Source organism: Colobus angolensis, unplaced genomic scaffold (assembly GCF_000951035.1).
Source record: "Colobus angolensis palliatus isolate OR3802 unplaced genomic scaffold, Cang.pa_1.0 Scaffold45, whole genome shotgun sequence".
Classification (NCBI taxonomy): domain Eukaryota; kingdom Metazoa; phylum Chordata; class Mammalia; order Primates; family Cercopithecidae; genus Colobus; species Colobus angolensis.
The window spans coordinates 242,285-263,497 of record NW_012117932.1 but is presented as its reverse complement, the minus strand read 5'-3'; positions in this window follow the sequence as shown (position 1 = coordinate 263,497).

Sequence of the window (21,213 nt, the reverse complement as noted above, 5' to 3'; positions counted from 1 at the left end):
CCTCTAGGTTCAGGTGATTCTTCTGTCTCAGCCTCTCGAGTAGCTCAGATTACAGGCGTATGCCACCACGCCCAGCTAATTTTTGTGTTTTTAGTCAAGATGCCAGTAAAAATATCTGATTCTCACTAATTAATGTTTCAATCCATGCTGATTAGGCACTCTATCCTTTTTTTTTGAGACTGAGTTTGGATCTTGTTGCCCAGGCTAGAGTGCAATGGCACAATCTCGGCTCACCGCAACCTCCACCTCTAGGTTCAAGCGATTCTCCTGCCTCAGCCACCACGCCTGGCTAATTTTGTATTTTTAGTAGAGACAGGGTTTCACCATGTTAGTCAGGCTGGTCTCAAACTCCCAACCTCAGGTGATCCACCCGCCTCGGCCTCCCAAAGTGCTGGGATTACAGGTGTGAGCCACCGTACCCGGCCGAATGTGTATAAGAGTTTAGAAAAGATTGAAATGACTTTTGACTAGTGCCTGGAAGACTCAGGCTATGAGTATATGCCTATGAATTTTAATGTGTTCTAACTTCCTGTCAAAGAGATACAGATTCCTGATGAAAAGATATTTCCAAAACTAATTTCAACCCTACATGTTTTTACCAATAGGCTACCTTCTGACCCTAACTCCCATGGAAATTACGACGGTTAAGAGCATGAACTTTGAGTCAGATGTCAGATTCCAAATTCCAGCTCCAACAATAACATATTAATTCTACTAAGCCTCAGTTTCCTCAAATGTAACAATTGTTCTTACCTAATAGAGTAATTTTGTGGATTAGATGAGACAATCCCTGTTGTAGCACTTAGCACCTGCATTTAATAAGCAATGCAATAGATGTTTACTCTGATTATTCAGGAAGCAAAAGCAATCCGATGCATTGGCTCTATGCCACTGATTTGTGGGAAGAACAAAAGACTGGTTCTGTGCTCTGGATCCAATGCAAAAGTTTTAAAAATAAATTTGTTTCTCATCTTTACTCTTTTGTCCATTATGTTTTATATCTCTAACTTCTGAACTACTCAGATATACACGTTACATATGCAACTATTCATTCCATGTATTCTGTGAATATTTCTTGAACATCTGCTATGTGCCAAGCCAGGTGCTGGTTATGCAGAGGCAAGACACAGTCCCTGAATAGTGGGAGGAAGCAGACACGTAAATGACAGTCACAAGCCAGCCTAGAAAATGGAATGATAATGGGCACCTGAAAGAACTCACATGGAAAAAGCAGTGACTGGGTTGGGGAAGGCTCCTGGCATGAGAGAGGCATGGAAGTGAGAAACAGCAGGGTCACTGGGCAACCATGGGGAATTCAGTTTGCCAGAATGGAATGTGCAAATCTGGGAATGGTGGGCAAACAGGCTAGAAGAAAGGCTGATCGTGGAGACTTTGACCTCCAGCCTGGAGGCCATGGGATACTGTTGATTGAATATATATTTTCGTTGGAGGAGAAAAGAATTATAGGTTAACTCAGCAGGACTTGTGCCTGCTGAGGGTAGGAAGTGAGGGGAAGGGGAAGTCCAGGATGACTTCCAGGTGTCTTGATTAGGCAACTGAGTAGATGGGGGTGTCACTAATTTGGGGGATTTTTTTAGAATAAAAGAGGAAGAGAGCAGGATTTGAGGGTGGAAGATGATATGCTCCTTTTGAAAAAAAATTTTAGCTAGATACAGAATTTATAATGTAGGAATATGATACAAATGTGCTTCTATTTTATTACATCTGGAATTCAGTAATCAAAGAAATTATTTGTAATGACTAAATCCTCAAAAAGCATGTCTAAACTGGGAGTTGTACAATCAAAGATTCTCAGTCAGGACCAAGCAACATCTGAGCCCAAATTACATTTATAATTTAAGACAGGAAAGAAGAGAATCTTAAAAGATTGAGGAGGGAGACTGGATAAAGGAAAAACACAAAACTAATAATGATAACACTAATACAATGTTTAAAACCCCACTGCTTTCAGATACCACTTTCTACCTCTTCCCTGACATTTCATTAATTGTATTTCAATCTCCTTTTCCCACTCTCCTCAGATGGAGATTCCAGCATGAGTGGTAAATAGCAAAAAGTAAGAAAATAAAGCTGATAGAAGAAAGAAGGAGAACTAGGGAACTGGATAGTCCACAAACTGATAATCCACCCACTTAGGTCAGACAGATCTTGGAATATCAAGTAAGTGAGAGTGGGAGAAATTAAGAACAAATGTGGGGATATGTCCACAAGATTCGTGAATCTGTGGACTTCAAATCCTTATGCCTACTTGCATGGGTTAAACAGCATAAAATGCTTACTTGTTTTTTGAGTTTAATCTCTTTGAGATTTAGTCATCTTATTTTGGAGGGTTTTTGATAATAGTGAGAAACAGAGTTTGGTTTCTACTCCAAATCTAGTTAAATAAGAAATTGACAGTGGGAAGGAGAAGGTGCATACACTTTCCTTTGCTGAATTTGGATCAGTAGTACCATCCCAGCATACAAAGGACTTCTTAGAGTTATCATTTGATGAAGTGCCCAGGGAGAGTGCTGATGTCAGCCGGGAGAGGGCCGTGGGTGGGTGTCCCCCGGCTGACTTCCGGGAGAGGGCCGTGGGTGGGTGTCCCCCGGCTGACTTCCTCTCTTTCCTCTCTCTGCCAAGGCTCTGCCGTCCAAACCTGTAATCCCGCCCAGGCAATTCCAGTTCTGGGTGTTTCTTAAGCAAATAGAGCCAACCATGCCAGCATTAGGGGTTGCCACCTTTTAGAAGTTGTATTCCAAGGCAAGTACTCATGACTTCTCATGACTCAGTCTCATCAATTTCTTTTATGCTTTCAATTTCTTCCTCTTCCAGCTTCTTAAACACTTATATCTCTGTGTACAATTACATCTATATGTACAAATAGGCGTCATGTTTTCTAATGATCTCCTTTGTGAAGTGTAGCACTTTCTTTCTTTTTTTTCTAGAGATGGGATCAGGCTAGTCTCAAACCCCTGGCTTCAAGTGATCCTCCCACCTTGGCTTCCCAAAGTGTTGTGATTACAGGTGTGAGCCATTGCACAGGGCCTCAGTGTAGCACTTTCTTACTGGCTGTCACATTTTCTAGTAGTTTCTCAAATCTATATTGTACTGCTCAACAATATGGGAAGCTTTTGATGACTGGGGAAAAAATCTGTCAGCTGTTTCCTGTATAAGCATCTTCTCCACCTTCCTCTCCCTGTCCCTGAACCTGAGTCCAGCACACGGCAGTCAGGTGTGTAACAAATGCTTGAGAATTGTGAGGCGGTGTCTCTGATATGAACATCTGCAATGCCTGCAATAGAGAGGGGAAAAAAATCGTGAATCTTAAAGTCAGCTGATAAAAAAAGAAGAAAAGAAAAATTGTATGTTACAGTGCAGAACATAAGGTTTCTACACAAAATGAAAACAAGTATCTCTCCCTTAAAGGAGGCTCCCTCAATATTTTTAGGAAGGATAATAATAGTAATAAGTGCCTGCCATGTGTCAGGCACTGTTCTAGGCACTTTACATGTATCATTGTATTTGATGCTTGAATAGTCCTTCGCTTATTATCTTCATTTTACAGATGAAGGAACTGAAGCACAAAAAGGTGAAATAATTTGCACAACTTTGGAATTAGATTTCATACCTTGGCAGTTTGACTCCCGAATATACACTTCTACGTTTGTGTCCCATTTAAATCTGTTTCTCCCTGCAAGGTCATTCTCCTGCGCTTTTCTTCTAGAAGCTTTATTTTAGGGTACATGTAGATCTATACCATCAGGAGTATATTTTTGTGTCTGGCATAAGGTCAAAATTAATTTTTCTCTTGTGAATCTCCAATTGCCAGCTCAGTATTTATTGCAAACAGCCACTCTTTTCCTAGTGGGCTATAGTGCCACCTTTATCAGGTGGGTCAGGTTTTGGATTCTCTATTCTGTTCTTTTCTATTGCTCTATTTACCTTTGTGCCAAAATTGCATTATCTTAATTATTATAGTTTTATGTTTCTTGACGTCTAGAAGTATAAGTCTTTCAACTTTTTTCTCTATTTACAAGATTTTCTTTACCACCCTTGGCCGTTTGTATTTCCATAAAAATTTTAGAATTATTTTGCCAGTTTACACACAAACAAACACATAACCCTGTTGAGAATTTTTACTGGGAGAACGTTGAATCTTTAGATTGATTTGGGACGAACTGGCGTCTTAACTCTATTGGGTCCACAGACGTAGTATATCCCTTTGTTTATTTTAGGTCTTTATTATCTTCTCACAATAATGTTTTATATTAATAGTTTTCTGTGTAGATGTCTTGTTCATATGTTAGAATTATTTTAGGTATTCAGTTTTTTGAATGAGATTGTAATCATGATCATCTGAAAACTTTCATTTTCTAATTGTTTGTTATAGAGGAGTTTTCTTTACTGATCTTCTAAGTAGGGATCTTGCTTTTCACTTACTAATTCTAATTGTAGGTGTTTCAGATTTCCCATATACATAATCATATGATTTACAAATAATGATAGTTTTATTTCTTTTTTCCATTAACTAAAACTTTTATTTCTTTTTTTAAAATTTATAGGCACTCCAGAACAATGTTAGAAGGAGTGATAGTGGGCATTCTTATTTTATTCCCAACTTTTGGAGGAAAAATTTCTGTTATTACATGTGAATATAATTCATTATAATATGAATTACATTGATTGATTTTTTGCATAACTTTTCAGTTGTGGTATAATATACCTAATACAAAAAATTTACCACTGTAATCATTTTTAGGTGTACAAATTAGTGGCATAAAGTACATTCTCATTGTTGTGCATCCATCACCATGATCCATTTCCAGAACATTTTTATCATTTCTTTTTCTTTTTTCTTTTCTTTTTTTTTTTTTTGAGATGGAATCTCACTTTGTAGCCCAGGCTGGAGTGCAGTGGCATGATCTCAGCTCACTACAACCTCTGCCTCCCGGGTTCAAGTGATTCTTCTGCCTCAGCTTCCCCAGTAACTGGGATTACAGTCATGCACCACCATGTCCAGCTAATTTTTGTATTTTTAGTAGAGACAGGGTTTTGCCATGTTGGCCAGGCTGGTCTTGAACTTCTGACCTCAGGTGATCCACCCATCTCACCCTCCCAAAGTGCTAGGATTACAAGTGTGAGCCTTTGTGCCCAGCCCATTTTCATCATTTCAAAAGATATTCTGTGCTTATTTAACAATAAACGCCTATTCCTCCCTCCCCCTACCCACTGGTAACCTGTAGTATGATTTCTTTCTCTCTGAATTTGACTATACAAGGTATCTCATATAAATGAAGTCATACAATGTGTGGGTTTTTTTTTTCTGGTTTGTTTCACTAAGCATAATATCATCAAGGTGCATCCATGTTGTAGCATTATTAGAACTTCATCTTTTTTTAAGGCCGAATAACATTTCAATGTACGTATATACCACATTTTGTTTATCCATTCATCTACTGTGAACATTTGGGTTATTTCCACCTTTTAGCAATTGTGAATAATGGTGCAATGAACATGGGTGTAGAAGTGTCTTAGTTGCTTTGAGCTGCTATAACAGAACACTAGAGACCTGGTGATTTATAAAGAACAAAAATTTATTCTCTCACAGTTCTGGTGGTTGGGAAGTCCAAGATCGTGGCACTAGAATTTGGTGTGGTCCTTCTTACTGTGTCCTCATAGGGTGGAAGGTGGAAAGGGAAGAGAGAGCAAACTCACTCCTGCAAACCCTTCTATAGTGGCATTGATCCATTTGCGAGGCATTTCACTGTGGCCAGCAAATATACTCTGAATGATTTTAATAATTTGAAATTTCTCAAGAATTTATTTCTGAACAGCATAAGGTCAATTTTGTAAATGTTCAGTGTGCCCTTGGGATGAGTACTTATTCATTGTTGGATGGATCATTCTGCCAATGTCAACTTTGTTTATAAATAAGTTCAATTTGTTATTCATACTTCCTGTATCCTTACTAATATTTTTTGGCCATTCATTTCTCTCATATGCTAAAGGAGGTTTATTAAAATCTCTCCCTATAATTGTATGTTTCTTCCTTCAGTTCTTCAATATTTGAAGCTATGTTATTAGGTGTATACTTCTTCTATGTTTTCCCAGTAGATTTGAATTTTTATCTTTATGAATGTTCCTTTTATCTTTAGTATGGTTTCTCGCCTTAAAGTTCACTTTGCTTGATATAAATATAGCTATAAAAGTTTTTGTTAGCATTTACATGGTTTATTATTTTCCATCTTTTACTTTCAATCTCTCTGTGTCTTAGATTAGGGCATGTATCTTGTAAGCTGCACAGTTGGCTTGGATTTGTTGTTATGTTCATCATAAAGACTGATATTTGTCTTGTAACTGAAGCTTTTATTCTGTTTATATTAATGTAATTGCTGAAATAACTGGGTTTACATCTATCTTCTTAATATTTCTTTATGTTTAACCTTATATGATTCCTTTTCTCTTTTGTCTTATTTTATTTTATGTACTTTTTATTATTCCATTTTTCCTTTTACTCATTTGTTTGCAATATATTATTTTGCCATTCTTTTGTTACTTTAGAGAGTACAATACCATTCCTTGCACTCTTACCATTTCTACAATACCTACTTCTTTGTATTTAATGTAATATATACTCATCATTTCCACAATGCCTCTTAGACAACAGAATTTAACTTTCTGTTCACTATTTTTGTTATTCTTGGTATGCATTTTAACCTATATACATTTCCAACACTATAAAACTTTTTTGTTATTGCTTAATACAGTTAAATTAATATGTCACAGTAACACATTTACCTTTTCCATTTCTGAATTTCTATTTTTATCTGGTATTATTTTCCAAACATAAGAATTTTCATTAATATTTCCTTTAATAGGAGTCTACTGGGAGTAAATTATCTGTTTTCACTTGCCTGAAAATATCTTTAGTTTATCTTCATTTTTAAAAGATATTTTCACTAGGTATAGAATTTTAGGTTAGCATTTGTTTCCTTTCAGGACTTTAAAGATGCCATTTTTTTGTTTTGTTTTGGTGTTGCTTTGTTTGTTTGTTTTCAGGCTTCCACTGTTTATTGAGGAGTAAGCTCTTGGTGTTTTGCTTATTGTGGCTGCTCTGAAAGTAACGTGCCTGTTTTCTCTGGCTGCTTTTAAGATTTTGTCATTGCTCTTAGTAGTTTTATGTTGATATGACAAGATGTGGTTTCCTTTGCATTTATTCTACTTAAATTCCAGATCATTCTAAAGTTCTCTTTGATTGCTTTGTGAGCTTTTGAAATATCTATGACAAGCTTGTCCAACCCATAGCCCATGGGCTGCATTTCGCCCAGGACAGCCTTGAATGAGGCCCAACCCCACAAATTCATAAACTTTCTTTAAATATTATGAGATTTTTGTGTATATATATTGTGTGTATGTGTGTGTGTATATATATATATATATAGTGTGTGTGTGTGTGTATATATATATAGTGTGTGTGTGTGTATGTGTGTGTATATATATATATAAAAGCTCATCAGCTATTGTTAGTGTGTGTTTTATGTGTGACCCAAGACATTTCTTCTTCTGGCGTGGCCCAGGGAAGTGAAAAGAGTGAACACCCCGATCTAGGATGTCATCTTTTTACATATTGCTTCTGCTCCACTTGTGTCATCTCCCCTTTTGAGTCTCTAGTTACATGAAACTTTGGTCTTTTAGGGATTCTAATTAAATACATCTTAGATCTTTCCCTATGTCTTATATATCTCTTATGCTATTTTTAAAAAAATTCTATTCATTTTTCAAATTTCTGTGTTTATACCAACCTATTTTCCAGATCACTAAAGTGGCTTCTTGATAATGTCCCCTTATTGATCTGATGTTGGTGGGACCTCTAGGGTCTTGTGGGATCATTCTAATCCTTTTTCCTAAAATGTATTTTTCAGATAAGATGGAGCATGTCCAGGGTGATATGGTCGTAGACTAAAACTAATATGTCTTTTAGTTTTAGTTTAGAACTACCATAGAGAAGGTAGTTCTCCACAGAAAATGCATGAAGAATCAGAAACCTTGAATTGTAATCCAAATTCTATTATAGCAATTCCCAGTGACAATGTATGCACAGTCCTCCCTTGGTATACATGGGAAATTGGTTGCAGAACCTCCTATAGATATCAAAATCTACAGATATAAGTCCTTATATATGCACCTACCTACATATCTATTTATCTGATGTGTATCATCTATTTATTTTTACTTAAATGTATAACTATATTCTTCCCTGTTAAATCTAAAACTAGGGGCTTGACCATCATTTTAGTCTGTTAAAATAATTATTGGTTTTCATTATGTATCGCATCTCTTTAAACTTTGAATTATCTACAAATTTGATAATTTTTAATGTTTAAAAAGACATCGTTAAACTTTTTAATGGAATAATATTAGACAGGGCAATATGACAGGTCACTGGTAACTTCAAGCAGTTGTAAATATATCAACTGTTCTATTATCTAAATCACGTATTTTCAAATCAACCACAATGACATTCCGACTGACAACTTTATTTTCTAGTGAATACGTTTGATGGTTTGGCATGACACGGCCTCAGTGAACCCATGTTGGTTCCATGTGATCATAACATTCTTTTCTAAGTGGTTCACAAACCATCTATTTAGTCATTTATCCTTGAATTTTGCCAACAGTTGACATCAAGAATTTGCTTTGACCAGGCTGCAGTTCCCAGAATCTAGGCTTTCTTGAATTTCACAATCAAAAAATATTTTCTAGTCTCCTGGCACCTCTTTGTTCTTCACGTTCCCGCCTCCCCCAAAGATTGCCAACAGTGGTTGCATAATTGCATCTCGGAGTCTTTCATTACTTTGGGTTATGATCTGTGTGGGCTAGGAGATGTGATCTCATTTGAAGTGTGATATAGTAGACAGAGAAGTATACCTAGAATTATAGACTTGAATTCATGTCTTGATGCATCACTTGCTAGTTGTGTGACGTGCAGTAAATTACTTAGTCTCTGTAGCCTCTGTTTCCTTATCTGTAAATGAGAATGAAACCTGAAAGGGAATTGAAAGGATTAAATGAGTTTAACAGCTGTGAAGTGTCTGGAGTAAAATGAGCTTCAAAAATCCTGATTTCTCTTAATGCCTTATCTGTGTTGGGTTTCAGTTTATTCTTTATATTTTAAAATATCCTTTAGAATTTGAAGACAATTCTTTTTGCTGTAGAAGACATTGGAAACAAAAGCTCATTGGGGATGTAAAACGGTGTAGAGCACTGAACTAGGATATCACCAGATACCACTTCCTGTGGGGATGTCTCATTAAACTGGCTATGTGACCTTGGACAAGTCATGTAATTGCTCTGGGTTTTATATTCATGTGTGACATGAAAGGGAGCGACTGGATAATTTCTCAGTTCTAGTTGTATATGCTATGCTCTAATTTTGCCTTTTGCTATGTCCCTGAACTACACGACCTTCTTCCTGTATAGGGGTCTGTCTTTTCAGCCAGTTCTTAATGCACTTTGTAAATAAATCTCAGGAATTAAAAATTCCTGAGTCGACCCCTTGACATACAAAATACTTTGGAGCTGAACCTCTGTCATTAGTGTTCTGAAATGGACTATTAGTCCAAATGAGCCCAAATTAGGCTGATAGACCTGCTGTCTTCCACTCCACTTACTATTCATTGTTTTGAATTTGATTCTATTACCAGGATTTGATTCTATTACTTGCCTAATGATTGAGAATTAATGGCATAATAATACTATGTCAACATATAGAGACACATTATGGAAATAATGGAAATAATTTATGTAGCACTTTCCAAACTAAGGTGTTTTTTTTTTCTTTTTCTTTTGATAAATGAGAATGGATTTTAGATGTACAATATAGCAATTACTCTTTGCCCTAGAAGATGAAAGAAGCCTTTGGATCTACACAGGAAGTAGCTATTCATCAGTTGTGATTAGTTTGGGGAACAAAAGCACATTCTTTGTCTTTAAAATGTTAATAATAAAAATTTTGCTCTTATTGTGCTTATTTTCTACTCTGGGGACAGTTACCAAAAGCTGTAGAAAATATTTTCTGGTCTAGGAGTAATTAAATACATAGATATCTTTACTTCTCTTTAAAGGGCAGATTTTATCAGATAAATTTTATTCATTCATTTGCCTTGTGTACATATTAATTTATTGAAGAAGTATTAACATTTCAAACACTTGCTTTTGTTATGCCATACGTGGGCTCAGAAAAGAACTGAGGGTAGGGGGTGGATCCCTGCTTTGAAAGAAGTCTGAACCCATTAGGGAAGATCTGCTAGAGCTAACAGGAGAATGTGGCAATGGCCATTACAAAGTACATTCTGGATCCCAAATTTTTCAGGAACCTTTTCAAGAGCTTTGCTCTGCCTCTTAGTCTCTCTCTCTGCATTCTTAACCTCTTTTCTTTATCATCCAAATACTCTCTGTGTCTTACATCTTAAAAATAAACATCAACCTTCCCTAACGTGCCATGTCTCTCCAGGGTACTCTAGTTTTTCATTCCCCATGAAAGAACTCTCTGCATATCCTGCCTCTGCATCACCTCCCATTCATTCTCCACCTTACTGTGGTTGAAATTCCTTTTCTAAGGAACTACTTTTAATAAACTCACTAGTGACTTGCAAATCCTAAATACTTTCCAATACTGAATCCAATGGACACTTTTACATTCTTACCTTATTTGACCTCTCAGCAGCATTTGAACCAATTGATATTCCCTCCTGAAATACTTTTTCCTTTGAAAATACACTATACTTTCCCCTCTGTCGTCTGTGGCCAGTCCTTTTTTATTCTTCTTTGATGATCTCTTTTCCTATGTGCAGCCTCTACACGTTAATACTCATCTAAACCCTGGTGGCTCATTAGATCCTCCCCTCCCCTCCCCTCTCCTCTTCGCTCTTCTCCTCTCCCCTCCTCTCTCCTCTCCTATTCTCCCCCCTCCCCTCCCCTCTCTCATCTTCTTTCTTCTCCTGTGCTCTTCCTTCCTTTCCTCTTCTGCTTTCCTTTCTTCTCTCTCTCTTCCAAAGTAACCTTATCCTTTACCATGATTTAAAGGCCACCTCTATGTTGAAGAGTCTTAAATTTATGTAAGCAGCCCAGCTCTTCTTTCTGAGCTCCACAAGTAAATATTGAACTGCCTACCTGATGTTGATATTTCAATGTCTCATAGATATTTCAAAATTAACTTCTCAACATCTGAGTGCTAAATCTCTCTCCACAAATCTGCTCCTTCTACAGATTCTCCATCTCAGTGAATTATATCTTCATATGCCCAAGTGCTCAAGAATATCCCTGGCCTCCTCTTGGAACTTTTTGGTGCCACAGGTGCTACAGGCATCTCAAACTGAACATGTTCAGAGCCAGTCCGTTGATTTCCATCCTTTCCTCATCACTCTGCTCTCAGGAATCTTTGAAACAAAACAAAACTTAAAACACACATATACAAAAGAAAGGAAGGAAGGGAGGGAGGGAGGAAAGGAGGGAAGGGAGGAAGAGAGGAGGAAACAAAAATAAATCCAAAGCCATCTGGTTCTGTCTCACAACTGTCTACTGTGCTTTTAAGTCAGAGCATGATGAGTTTTGACTTCTTCCTTTCCTTTGTCCCTTCTACCACATTTATGCAAGAAAAAGTTACTTCTACTTCTGGCCATGATGAAATAACAGGGAGTAGATTGACCTTTCCATCTTCCACACTGAGAAATAGGCAAAACATGTGCAATGATTTTGAGGGGACTGGATACTTGGTTGACTGTAGCAGCAGGTGGTTCAGAACAGAGATCTCTGAAAGAAGGAAAACAGTGTGGGTCCTACAATTAATTTCCCAAGCTCTTTCAGAGCACGTTAGCTTTTCCCTGTATGCTCATCTATTGTCCATCTCCTTCTACTAGAATATGAACTCCAGGAAGGGCAGGGACTTGGTTGTCTAGCTGAACACCTAGCCCACTGCCTAGCCCATTGTTAGTACTCAATACATTTTCCAGTTGGGGTACATGAATGAATTCTCGATAATTTCTGCTTCCTCACTAGCCAAGTCCTATCAAATTGTAACTTTAAATTACATCTGAAATCCATCCACTTCTCTCTAACTCTATTGCTATTACCCTGGTCCCCAACACCACCATGGCTGCTCTGGACAAATGCTATATAACTTCCTTGGTGGTCTTCTACTCTTGCCTTCTCCAATCACTTCACTCAAATTGATTCTTTAAAAGGTAAACTTCATCGTGTCACTCTATACTAAAATATATCAATGGCTACTGCACTTTGAATAATTCAAGCTCCTTAAAAGGGAGTGATGGCCGGCCACAGCCTGCTTACTCAGCTTCCTCCTCACACCTCTAGCTACCTAATCCAGCAGCCTGTTGGGTCCATGAGATGCAATTTGAAAACCACTGAACTAGATGATTACCAATGTTTTTCCAGCCCTTAGGTGCTGTGCTATGATGCTTAGACTTATTTGACACAATCTAAATTACCCATCAAAGTATAATTGATAAAAGTTACCTGTAAGTTTGATAATCTAAGCATAATGACAAGTACAAACAGAATGAGAATATCTTTCTTTGACAATGGGAAAAATGAGGGTTGAGTTGTAAGAATTTATCAGTGTCACCCTGGTCCCCTCCAGGGAGAAGACTATCTCATTCTAAATACTGGACTTGGTTTTTCAAGCATAACCATCATGAAAGGCAAATTCTCAGTCTACCAGAACTTTCTAGAAATATCACATGACAACATACAAACAACTTTGCATGGATTCTGTGTTGACAAGGCCATGCTTGGCTTTGCTGTTTGGCTTCTAGGGTGAAATCACCCCAAATACAGTGGCCTTTCAAATGCATGTCCTTGCTTCTCACCCCAGTTTAATCTTTCTCTGTAATTTAACACATTGTTCTCTCAGTTTGTGAATCAGCCTTTTGTGGGTTTAATTAGTGCAAATCAATTTATAACCATTAGATCATACAGAGTAAACAGATAAAATGCATCTTGTGGTCCTGAAAATTTGAGGACCAGATTAGAACATAAACATATCACAAAAGCACAGGTGTTCTTTGATGAAGAAATGATGTCAGGGCAGAATAGGGTCAAACAGTGATCTGTAATGTTGGTCTCAGGAAGTCTGAAGAAGGCAGTAGGTCTAGGGCATGGTTCTAGAGATGGAATGGAGAGTGGGAGAAGGAAGAAATGATAATAATAGCCAATGTCATTGATATGACCCATTTCACATACATAGAGGAACAAATAAAGTCACATTTCACATATTTTTGAAATTAATACGTTCTCTACTCCCCACATGCCTAGGAAATCCAGTCTTCCTCTCTTAGCCCCTCCCTCCCCTTATATGGACAGGAACTATGGTGGAGCCTTATTGGTGCCTATTTTCTCATTATGGGCCAGAACTCAGGTGCCCTGTTAAAGCTGGAAGAGCCCTACTGTTGAGTTCCAAGAACACTTCACTGTTGCTGGTTTTGTTCCAGGGAATGAGCTGTGCCTGGATCTCTGTTTTGGGTCACTGCTGCAGGCACACAATTGGTCTTTAAAGGATAAAAGAGTTTGATTCCCACTGGCCTGCTCTTCCCCTTCCTGGAACAGCGTTCCCTCCAGTCTGCAACACACACACCAACTCACTCCCCAAACTGGCCTGCTCCCAACACGACTACATTTAAAATTTGCTCCCTCCATGGCCCTTCCTTGGGTGCTAATATTCTTGGGAGGGCAAGCTTGGGACAGGCTCTGGCATCCATTGCCACGTGGACCCAGAGTGGCCACTACCCTGAGATCATCAACTTACTCCCGTCCAGAACCAAGAAAAGCGTGCCCAGAAGACACATTCTTACTTCCACTTTTAGAGTCTCAGGAAGCAAATTTCTGGAAGATTTCAAATGCATTTTGTTCCTAATTTTACCCTCAAGTGTTCAGAAACGGTGAGATCTAGTCTCCTGACACCCCACTGCAATCAACATCTGTGTTTTAAACCATTTAAAAAGTGGATACTTCGGTAGCTCAAGCCTGTAATCCCAGCACTTTGGGAGGCCGAGACGGGCGGATCACGAGGTCAGGAGATCGAGACCATCCTGGCTAACACAGTGAAACCCCGTCTCTACTAAAAAATACAAAAAACTAGCCGGGCGTGGTGGCGGGCGTCTGTAGTCCCAGCTACTTGGGAGGCTGAGGCAGGAGAATGGCGTAAACCCAGGAGGTGGAGCTTGCAGTGAGCTGAGATCCGGCCACTGCACTCCAGCCTGGGCGACAGAGAGAGACTCCGTCTCAAAAAAAAAAAAATTAAAATAAATAAAAAAAATAAAAAGTGGATACTTGTGTTCTTGTTTATTTATTTTCTTGTTTGTTTACTCTTACCAGGCAGGAAGCAGAAGTGCTGACTTTAAGTGCTTAAAGTGCTGGACACCCCACACTCTGACTGTATGGAGAAAAGATGGTATGTGTGTGAGTTTGTGTGCGTGTGAGAGTGAGTTTGCACGGTGCATGTGTGAGCGTGAGTGTGCGTGACAGTGGACGCATGTTTCTGCAAAATCGCAGGAAGGGAGCGGCTACTGGAGGAATCCACGCGGGCCCAGCTACTGAGTGGTAAAGGGGAGGGAGAAGTAGGTAGGAGCCATGCAAAGGTGCCATCCACAGAGAAGATTCAGGAAGAGAAAGCCACTGGGGAGAGAAGAGAGTCCATATGGTGGTGGTAAAAAACATGTATTCTGGAGCCAGAAGAAAGAATAGGGTCGTAAACCTGTCCTGCTACTTAAGCTGTGTGACCTCAGTTTCCTCATGTGTGTAAAGGGAATAATGATGATGATAATGATAATAGGCCATATTAAAGGAGCTGATATACATAAAGCATTAGTAAATGCTATGAAAGTGTTAGCTGTTGTCATCATCACTTTTTTCCACATGTGCAAAGATAGAACGATGTTTTGATTTTCTTCTGAAACGTTTTCTGTCTTACATGGCAGAGTGAATTGAATATTCCCAAGAGCATATTTAAAGAACTGTAGATGGTTAATATTTGGGCCAGATGAGGGGTTTTCTCTTGCTGAATGCCATCAAACTAACTTTTGGATCTATGTGGGTGAGGAGGGTGAAGTGGGGGCATGCACACATATGCACACTCACGCTCTTTGAGAAGAGAGATATTGAAAGAATTTTAGCACTGTGCTATGCGATGTGCAATGCAGCATCTTTTCCGCATACCCTCAAGAAAGTATCAAGATAAACTACTCTGCTCTGTAAGGCCTCGGTCAGATCTGAGTTTTTTGTTTTTTAAAATAGACCAAGTTGTATTTCAGGTAAAATTAAATTATTTCTTTCCATGTAAATTATTTTTCATATTGAGAACCTTAAACCTCTAAATAAATTATGTTCACGAATTCTCCGAGTCTTCATGTTTATTTCTCTCCTAAAATACTAGATTCCTTTAGCCTGATTTCCCCTATTTTGCCACATTTGAAAAATAAGGAGGATTTCTACTTGATTTTCTCTTTTACTGGTTTACCTGTTAAATACGTGAAGCTTCTGTTTTGTTGGTACTTTTTTTGAAGATATTCATGCAGATGAGGTGCTTACTTGGCGATCTGAAGTCACGCGTTGACTACGGCTTCTTACACATTTTTAGAAATACTTCCTTCAGAGCTCCTGAGTAGCTCTCTGGCTCTGATGACTTCGTTCTATTAGCCACATCTAGAACATTCTGGGCATTTATTGCTGCTTGTTCTAGTGTCTCCAATCAGTACTTTCAAATGGAATTTGGGAGACAAAATTTCACTAAAATCTTCATTTAGTCTCTTTCTCGCTCTCTCTTTTTTTTTTTTTTTTTTACTTCCATCTTCTATTAAATCTTTTGTACCATGATCAAAGGAGGTCCCGCAGACTTCCAGCTGAACTTCCTCATTCTCTTACTCCAGCACTGAAAGCTCCCAGCAGTTTCTGGTTTACACCTGTCCCTCACAATCTGTGTGTCCCCTGTTCCTGTGAGTCTCACTTGGTCAACCTTTACATTTAAAAAAAAAAAAAAAAAAAGAGGCCGGGCGCGGTGGCTCATGCCTGTAATCCCAGCACTTTGGGAGCCCGAGGTGGGTGGATCACTTGAGGTCAGAAGTTCAAGACTAACCTAGCAACATGGTGAAAACCTATCTCTACTAAAAATACAAAAATTAGCCGGGCACGGTGGCACACTCCTGTAATCCCAGCTACTTAGGAGGCTGAGGCAGGAGATTTGCTTGAGCCTGGGAAGCAGAGGTCGCAGTGAGCTGAGATTGCACCACCACACTCCAGCCTGGGCAATAGAGCGAGACTCTGTCTCACATTAAAAAAGAAAAAAAAAAGTGTTCTTCCCAAAATAGAAGTGGTTTTTGTTTTTTGTTTGTTTTTAGCTATTAGTGGTCATATAGATTTTTTCCTTTTTCTTGTTTTTTTTTTTTAAAGGATCAGATTTTTTTTTTTTTTGTCTCTGGCAAGTACTTTCCTTTGGTTTCCAGTAATGTTTAAACAATAACCTGGCTTTCTCAATTAATTTTTCTTGATATGATCCCCCTAATGCTTTTGTTGTTGTTGTTTCTAATTGACTGCTTGTGAGTTAATTACAGTTCCCTTTTTAAAATTGGGTAACTGAATAATGAATATTTTTTATTTTCTGCCAGAATGTGGAACTAAATTATGTTGTAACCATTATTACATGGTGGTTCCTATGAAAATACTTTCTCTGTAAATTCTTATCTGGCTCTTAAAGCCCAACTGTGATATTTCCTTTGTTTGTGAATTCTAAAGAACGGTCGTTTGTTTGATCCCCACGCTCCTTACCAAGCAGTGTTTATAGCCAATTCGTGCAAATAAACGAGGTCCATCATTTTTCTAACTTGCTTCATCTTGTGATTTCTTCACTTTCATTTAGTATTTCCAGTTTTTATCTCATAGATATTTGGCTTATAGTAAAACCCTGTTGCCGCATATTCATGGTTTAACTGTGAAATTTCTGCCTAGGAAAATTCTACTGTATTTTGTTAGTCCTGCAAACATTTTCCAAGGTTGCTGTTGATTTTGTTCCTTACAATGCACTTTTTTTCTGGGAAACACCCTCCATTCTGTCCCATGTGTATAACCGGGAAAATCTTAGTTCGTGGTTGGCTAATGATTACTATGTAAAGCCCCTCACTTTCGGCTCAAGAGCCTAATCCCCCTTTTCTATTTTGTGTGTTTCGAAGCAGAAAGTGATAGGTATGTTGGCTTCATTCTCCCCAGTCCCCACCTTGTCAGTTATCTAATTAGGTGGGTACTTCATTTTCCTTTTTTTCTCACTGTCAAGCTAAAACTAAAACTCACGTTCATTCACACTGATCAGACTCACCCTAATATCTACCTTGAATGCAGCTTTCTGCTTCTTAGTGCAAGAAGCTGTATACCAGTTTGGTTTGGGTCAAGCCTGTCCTGCCTCTGTAAGTTCAAGTTATCCTGAGATAACTTTAATTGTTAGGTAATTGTCAGGGACTCTAACAATGTGGAAGTTGATCTCACTTTCAAGTAAACACTATCTATGGTGGGTACGATTGCTCCCTTATCATCAGGGACCCAGGCTCTTCTCTTCTTGCCTCACCATCCTCAACATGTGGCTTTCACTTTGTGGTCTGAGATGGCTTCTGTAGCCTGTGCCATCACGCTTAGATTTCAGCGAGCAGGAAAGGAGAAAGGAACAGCAACAGGGCATACTCCCTGAAATTGCACACACGACTTCCTCTTATAATCCATTGACCAAAACTTCATTGTAGGGCAATATCTCAGCTGCAAAAAAAGCTAGTCTTTATTTTAGGCAGCCAAACGCCCTGCTAACCTTTGGAAATTCTGTTACTGAGCCAGAGGGAATAATTATATTGGAAGTCAATTAGAAATATTTATACATACCTTAATTTCAAACAAATCACCAACTTGCTTCTTCTATAATCCCATCTATGTATCTACATTTTGGAAACCATTTAGTTCTACAGTCTTGTCTGTGGGAACCCATGGCAGAGGTCCCGAACAAACAGCTCTGCCTTCCGAGTACAAGGGATTCTCTTGCCTCAGCCTCCAAGTTGCTGGGACTGCAGGGGTGTGCCACCATACTGGGCTAATTTTTGTACTTTTAGTAGAGACAGGATTTCACTATGTTGGCCAGGCTGGTCTTGAACTCCTGACCTCAAGTGATCTGCCTACGTTGGCCTCCCAAACTGCTGGGAGTACAGGTGTGAGCCACCGTGCCCAGCCAAAATTCGAATGCAGAACTTCTCCATGTTCCCAATGGCGCTCTTCTACCTTCCATAGCATTACAAGAGGCAGGCCACCTTTATTCTGGCACTGGAGGTTACGCTTTTTTAGTAAACTGGAAACTCCAGAATCTGAGAAAGGATCATACTTTTGACAATGCCAAAAGCTAAAGTCTCGCTGCTAAATATTGTATTTGATTTTACTTTGTGGGTAATTTACACATTTCTAATCTGAGGAGCTCCAGATCTCCAGTTTACTTTTATTTACCACAACTTTCTTCCAAAGTCTCTGTTCTGGGTGGGGTGTTTTGCTTATTCTTTTGCCTTTTGCATTTGCTCCTGGAAGATCTTCGTGTTTACATTCATTTCACATACAGACATTTGTCTCTTCCTGAAATTTGCATGCTTTGCTTTTCACTAGGTTTTTAAAAACATCTTGCCTGGTATCTACCTTATTCTGGGTCGAGTGTCTATTTTTCTTTGGATTTTGGCATCGGCTGGGCCGCTTTCTGTTTGTTACCGAAGTAACTATAAAAAAGAAGAGAAAACGTCAGGTACAAATTCACATGATCCTTAAAAGATCAATTAGCTGTCTTATACCAGCTATCCTTATCCAAGAACCATTTTTGTCTTGAGCACTGATTGCTTCTCCTAGTAAAATATGTTTTGATTACATGTAGCACTGTTGTGCTATTCTGCTAAAGATTAAAACATGATCTGGCAACATATAATATCTTGATATGTATTCTCAATCCCCCCAACCTTGTAAATTTCAAAGTTATATAAAACTTAAGCCAACAAGAATATTAACCTTAATTTTAACCATGTGTCTTAGAATTAGAAGTTAAAAAGAAATATTCCATGGATGACTAACTCATAAATATACGTTACAAAATTTAATCTGAAAAAAATGCATCCTATACTTGATAAATTCCTCTTGTCTTCACTGCCACCACCCGTGTTCTCATCCCCAGGGTTTCATGCCCTCTTTCCTCTCCTTTACTCCTTTATTTACAAGCATCTTTCCTTTCTCCACAGAGACTCTTGGATTTGTCCCTGGGTCTTCGTGTCAGCTGTCACCTCTCAGAGCCAAGTCCCTATCAAGTCTCGTATGAATTTTTGCAACAGCCTCTTTACTGGTCTTCACACTTTTAATCTATCCTCCTGCCTGCAGCCAAATTTATCACTGCTTTCATCATCTCTCTCCCCTGATTAAGGCCCTATAATATTTCCTTATTTCTGATTACTTCAAGTCTGGGCTCAGCCTAGTAACAATGAGCCTTGCTCCATGGACCATGTTTTTCAACTTTCTTTCACAGAGCATCACATTATGCATGCCTGACTTCAGTCACACAGTTTTCAGTGTGCTCTCTTCTTTTCCTGTACATTCCCATATTCCTGTCTGCTTATCCTCTGCCCTCCCTGTAGAACCTCCCCTCCCCTAATCCACATGATGTCTTTCCTTTAATTTCCTGAAGACTTCCTGCTCTCAACCCATTCCACAGCAGTCCGTCTTTCCGAGGTGATATTTCAAACTGTGGTCTGTATTTGTCAAATTACTTCGAATTGAAGACTACGTGAAGGTTGTTACATAGTTGTTCTATTAAGGTTGCTATATAATTGTACATCTTCTCTTTTCAACTGCTTTCTGTTCTGTGTTTTGTCTAGCTGCCTGTAATTTGGTATTTAATTTTTATTGAACAAATCAGCAAATGAGAACCATGTAGGAGTCAACACATTCATTTCATGTATGTTGCCCCAATGTCCCATACTTGTTCATGGGATGGAACTGGGGTTTGGATCTTATTATTTTATACATGAAATTCCACCCTGTTCTGACATATATCTTTGTTTCTCATCTTTATGGCCTTGTTATTTCTTTTGATTACTTGAGGGAAACAATTATGAGATGCAGATCACAGAATAAGCCCAAGGTGAATAAGATTAAATCAAGAAAGAAGATGAGAAAATAAAAATTTCCTCACTGGGATGTGCAGGCTATCCTCATTGGATTTAATTTACCATGAATTAGAAAATATTTAAATATATTGCTTTAGAATGACCTATTTGAATTTGTTCCCACCCTGGCTGAACTATTGATAATTGATTTATGTGGGCTGTTTCCCATGTTATTGGACAAGATCATGTACAGCCCAACAAAAATAAGCGAAGTCTAAGAAGAGTTAAAAGGGAGAAACCACCAGTAAAAACTAAAACGCGTGGCTCTCAAAATCTCAAAATCCATTTGTCTTAGCAAGAAAATAGGCCTTGAAATTCAGAGTCTCAAGTTGCTGCTGAACATTGCAAAGTTTGAGTTGGTGTTGTGGCTGGAATTGGGCCCAAATATTGTACTCCTAGGAATGCAGAAAAACGTGAAGGCACATGCGGGCAGGGGAGAGGAGGTTAGAATTGCTCTGGCAGAGTTTCATGTTCATTTGCTCTGACAGGGTCAGAAAACTTTTGGTCTTCCCTATCTGTTGGGATATATTCATCACTTTCTATAAGCCCCAAGTACCTAAAAGGCCATAATCAAACTTGCTTATGAGGCAGATACCTGGAAGTCACCATGCTCCATGCAGAACAAGAATGGTGTGGCAGAGACTGAGGAAATGCTTGCCAGTCCTGACCCCTCCTCCTGGGCATTCCTAGCCTCCCTGGCAGTTAAGTTGGAGCCATATGACAAGCTCTCATCAACGGAATGTGAATAAAGGTGTTGTCTTCCACTTCTGGGCCTGGCCCCCCAAATCTCTGTGGAGATTCTTACCTTGCTGTTTCTCTTGGCATGCTGACGGGACAGATGAGGAAATGCCAGTGGAAGGTTTGAAGGCCGGGTATGGCAGAGCCACAGACGGAAGGAACCTGGGTCCTGGGACCTTTGTATGGAATGCTGCTCATAGAACTTCTTCACTGAACATTGAAATGTATGTAAAATATACTT